Source organism: Gallus gallus, chromosome 15 (assembly GCF_016699485.2).
Source record: "Gallus gallus isolate bGalGal1 chromosome 15, bGalGal1.mat.broiler.GRCg7b, whole genome shotgun sequence".
NCBI lineage: Eukaryota > Metazoa > Chordata > Aves > Galliformes > Phasianidae > Gallus > Gallus gallus.
In genome coordinates this window covers 11,407,760-11,412,977 of record NC_052546.1, presented here as the reverse complement: position 1 = coordinate 11,412,977, position 5,218 = coordinate 11,407,760, and the positions used below count along the sequence as shown (strand labels likewise).

The 5,218-nt window shown below is 49.3% G+C and overlaps 1 long non-coding RNA gene across 1 annotated transcript; it reads right to left on the bottom strand.

Moving 5' to 3' along the window:
* Nucleotides 1–3,042: 3,042 nt before the first annotated feature.
* LOC107054677 lies at nucleotides 3,043–4,894 on the bottom strand. The gene is made up of 2 exons (XR_001469186.2): nucleotides 4,455–4,894; nucleotides 3,043–4,120 (listed from the first exon to the last, which is right to left on the bottom strand). It is a non-coding gene; the product is annotated as an uncharacterized LOC107054677 (long non-coding RNA).
* Between the last annotated feature and the right edge of the window lie 324 nt (nucleotides 4,895–5,218).

Genomic DNA, 5,218 nt, shown 5'->3' with positions numbered 1-5,218 from the left:
GAGTCTCAGCATATGAAATTCCTTTTACAAAAGAGAGAAGCCACATCCAACTACAAACAGGAGACTTTGTGAATCTGTATCACCAGCAGGCGTACACTTTGCTCTTGCTTTTCTGAGGGTGGAAACTTGCACAGTGCCTCTGCAAGAGCTTACATGTGAGCCGTGCCAACCAGACCTGCGCAAGGAACTGTGTACTCAGTGCATCTCATCTCTTTTGTTCGGTTAGAAATGCATCCAGGAGCAGACCGGCCACTCATCAAATGTCCCAAGGATTGGAGTTAAGGGGGAGATTTCTTTTGCCAAACTGGAGTGATTGGAAAGGCCGTGCTGTGAACATCCCCAGACACAGCGCCCGGTGCAGTTCTGTGGCAGCTGTAACCACTAATGGGAGGAGACCAACAGTTCCAGGCCCAGACACCATCGGTGTCTGTCAAGCTCCAAAGTCACATTCTGTAAACACTGCAAACCCTGGGAAATTGAAGTACTGAAAGAAGTGCCACGTCTGGGAGTGCGTCCTGATGGAGAATGGCTGCGTGCAGCCGGAGTGGGACTCCAGCCGGGAGGACAGGCGGGGGAGAAGCTCTAACGCCTTATGGTGGGGCAGCAATAAAGCTGTGCTGAACACTGAATGTAAAGGGCTTGTGTGGTCAGAGCAGGGCAGATTCCGGGGGGAAGGCAGATGCCTCTCCGCCATTCATACAAGGGTTTTCCTAGAGAAGATGAAGTCCTGTTTGATTCAGACTCGCCTCAGCCCTCGGATTCTGAGTGCACGTGCCGGTGCCTCCTAATATTTGTAAGGAGACAAGAGGCAGTTTAGCTCAGCATACAGAGAGCAGTGAGCTCTCAGAGCGTTACGTGGAGGCAGGGGACTGAACTGTGCAGCTTTGATTCCAAATCAGATCTGCCCTAAGAAGAGCTGTGAGGACACCGCTCAGCCTGCGGTGGAGGCAGAACAGAGCCTGCAAACTGACAGGCGCCCATTTGGAGCCATAGGTAGTTCGCTATATATAACTCAGCCTTCTGTTGAGATTAGGACAGCTGTCTTAAAACAACGTGTAGGAAAATGAGAAATACATACGAAGGGAGATGTGTTGTGCCGTCTGACCATAGCCGTTGTGTGCAGTGACACGGCGTGCAGAAGGGAAGGATCTCCTTTGGGTTCGCATCCCCTTCCCGCACTGCCCCATGGCGGATGCTGCTCTCCTGCTCTGCCCACGAGGGCTGTGGCCACAGCAGCCTGAGTGCGTGGCTCTGTGCTAGCATGGCAGGGACAGGCCTGGCTCCTCAGTGCCTGCAGACACAGCAACCAGCTGACACCAGATGTTTCCAATCACTTTCAGCAGAAAGAGTGCTGCTGCTGCTGCTTCTGCGGCGCAGTTAAGCCTCGTATAATTTTAGCACGATATGGAAACTAAACGACTCCGCAGATCGGATTAAGCTGATCTAACAAGTGTTTCTGATTTAAGACAATTGCTTGAGTAATGGGCTGGGCTAAACTGGGATCATTCCTGCATGCCAACATGCGCTGAAGCAGAAGCAGGATGGGTTTCTCACTCCCCGTGGCTGTCAGCTCGCCGATGGCTGATCTGCTCTGCACTGCTATTGGGTGGCATTTGTCCCGGGCACGAGACAGCAGGCACTGCCGTCCTGCACACTGCAGGGGTGGAGCTCCCATTCCCTATTTCCTTACCTACCTACAGTCATTCTCAGGAGGAATCTGGATGGGCTCGGTTCTGTCCTGGGTGTAACACAGCTGTCTGTCAGCAGAATCCGTGCGGCCAAGTGAGTTTACCAGGCGGGGAGGGCAGCTGATGAGCAGTCTGCACTGCACGGCTGCTTTAACTTGAACTGTGAAATCCTGCTATGTGTCGGGAGCTGCTTTGCTGGAGTGCAGCTTTAAAAATTAATAAAGACTTTTCTCACAGCCACATTATGCGGCATTCTATATAGACTATGATCTCATAACCTCCTCCTCCTCCGGCTTCGCACGCGCCGGCTGCTGAAACCCAAGATGAGGGCTTTTTTTTTTTGCCTTTAGAGAGCACTCCCCAGTCTTCGTGGAGGCACAACTGCAGAGCTAATCAAAATCAATGACTTCTTGGCTGCTGTAAAAAAACAAAGAGAGGAGAGGAGCGAGTGGGAGAGAGAGGAACTGTGCTGGTTTCCTTCCCATCAGTAGCAGCTCACGCAGCCGCTGCGATGCGGCACGAAGGGCAGTAGGGGAGCACACAGCGTGCCTTCCTGTCCAGTACAAACATCAACCAGGTTGAGAGCAGGCATTTTAAAAAGGATAAAAACACCCCTCTTCAAAAAACGGAGGCATTCAAGAATAGCAATTATACCAGAAAACGTAAGGCTTTGACAAATAGATACCCTCTAATAAGTAATGCCATTTCTGTACAGCGAGTGCTGGCTATAAGGTGCTGGGAGGCTGTTCTATGACAAAGCTTGCTTGACCAGCAACTAATAGATCAACATCTCTAAAAGTTAACCCTTGGTTCACACTGAACACCCAATTCAGAACTACAAAAGTGAAGTCAGTCAGGATGAAAACAGGACTGGGTTCCATTCCTGCTCTCGCCTACGCCTGGGAAGCACCACGGGTTTGGCTGTTGTCCCAGGAGGATAACAGCAGGCACTGCATGTCCGGCCATTGGGGCTGAGCGCTGGGAGCAACCAGGGAAGAGATCCCCTGGGAGATCCACTTTGTTTCTGTTGGTTTGCTTGTGGTTTGGTTCGTTTGCTCTGCAGAAAAGCCTGTCCGTGGTGAGTTCAGACTGAGGAACGTGAGGCAGTCCCTCTTAGGCTGTCACTGACTGAAGGGGCTTTCCCAAGGTGTACCACAGTACACTTACCATAGTAACAATATGGTAAGAACAGAACTTTCTCCTTCCTTTGCCGTGCTGCAGTGTTTCAGGGGAAGTGCCACCTGGGAGGGATGCTACAAGTCTCCAGGCTGCAGGCTGGGAGAGCCAGCAAGGAAGGGAAAGCAGCCCAGTGCAAACTGCACAGGAGAGAGAAGGGAAAAAGTAATAATGCATATTCCAGGTTAGAAGTTTATTATAAACATTCAGATCTCAGGAGCTAGTAATAACTGTTAAGGGTGAGGGGAATGTGGGAGAGCCCTCTGTCTTGCACTGAGATGTGTAAGCCAGCTCCCCTGGCTTTTTTGCAGAAAACTGTGTTTTTTAGGCTGTACCTGATCCGGCAGTCACTAATCCTTGCAGCACTGCTGAAATCAGCTGGGGCTCCTCCTTTTGCTAGAAGAATTCTTACTTAGATCAGTAGGAGACTGAGCCGGGCAGGGACGTGGGATGCATCAGGCCACAAGTGGCAGAACAGTGTTTGATGGGTGGCTAATCCCTGCGGCTCTGAGGCCATCCACACTCTACCCACAGACAAAATACACTTAGCTACATGATCCCTCCCACCACTGCGCATGATATAAAGTAGGGCAAGGTTACTCATTAGGAACAATTTGCGCTTTCAGCGTAGCCCTTCTGCTGTTTGGGAACTGACTCGGATCAATATTCCCCATGAATATGTGTGCAGGTGCCCAAAACACATCGGTGAATATTTGATAAAGAGACAATTTAGCCTTTAGATTGCTTAGAAACATTTCTCCTGCAGTAGCGACAAACCGAAAGTCTGACAGGGATGGAGCAGTTTGCTCCTTGATTGGTTGCAGGTTAGGAAGTGTCTTTAAAAGACAAGGAACCTCCTTTGGAAACTGAACTCCTATAACATCCCTGTATGCCTTTGGAAGTCCCCCCTGCCACGTGAAGGTCAATTTTGTGCTGCAAATATCCAAAGCTGGGAAAAATGTTTCTAAAAAATGTGCGTAAGGATCACTGCCAACGAGTCTCCTGCTGAGCCCAGATGTAACTCTTTTCCCTGGATCACAGGAGTTGAGGACTGCCTACACCCCCATCCGGGAGGTTCTGCAGTAGCAGACTTTGATGTGGACACAGCTGTGACAGGAGCTGCTGTGTCCTCACCACCTCCGTGAACGCTGCTTCCCAAGCTCAGAACCGCGCCAAGAGAAAGAGCTGCCCCAAAGAAAATCAGTTCTGTACAGCTCTGAGCGGGATGGTTTGTTTTGCCTTCGTTTACGCAGAGGCTGAAAGAAAGAAAAAAAAAATAGCACCTTCTCAACAAGTAGTATTTTTTGCTCTTTTGTGTATAAATATCAATAACCAAAATAGATTTCTCCTTGTCCCATGTTTCAGAACATCCTCTTGGGGAAACTGTAGCACCACAGAGAGGCAATCAAGCCCCAGACAAATAGTAAATGTAGCACCAGAGAAACAAAAACCGTAAGAAAAGCTTATCTCACCTGGTGCTATAGAGCTTAATATATACACACACAAACTGTCTGCTGTCCGAGCTGCTCAGCACCTCTTCCCCCACCGCCACGGTTACAACATGCCCACGTTGCAGCAGATATTATTTACCTCCAGATGTGTATCTACTTTCTCTTGCTTGCTGCATCGAAAGGGACACTTATGTCACCATAGACAAGGTGCAGGGGAGACAACGCTAGCATCACAGCAGGGACATCACTAATCTCTTGACTCAGACTGCAGGAGCACAAATGCTCATACCACCATCATCTACAAGGAATGTTGCTTACGTTCTCAACAAGGCATGCACGTTTTAACGTATGCATACAGGAGGGTTTACATTCTTCTATATATAAGCATGTATGTGTCTCTGTTTTGCGGCTGGGCCCTTGAACAGCTCCTTCAGTGCAAATCCTTCTTCACGTTGCCCAAAGCTCTTCCAACATCTTCCACTTCTTTCTTTATCTCCACTCTTCACAGCTGCTGCTCAGGCTCTGGATTCCCTGTAGGAAGAGGGGAAACAATTTTCTCCAAGGGCACAGGGTTTTCTCCAGCCTAAGAAAGCAAAAGAATTGTGTTTGGTTTTAATTATATTGATGCATTGCTTACAATAAAAGCTTCCTTAAAATTTATGCTTGAACCCTCCTGCTAAATTTACCGACTGGAAGAGGTCTATAATTTATGGGGAAGATGGTTTTGTGGTTCAACACAAGAGGCGACGCCGCTATCCCTGCGCTGCGCAGGGCTCGTGCTGCGCCCCCGCCTTGTGAGGCTTCCTTTGGATGCTCCGTCTTCTCTTACATCGTGCTAACAGATGTGTGAACTTTTAGGGAAGCCGCTCATTTTGCTACAGGTTGGCAGTGGGGTGCACTGCG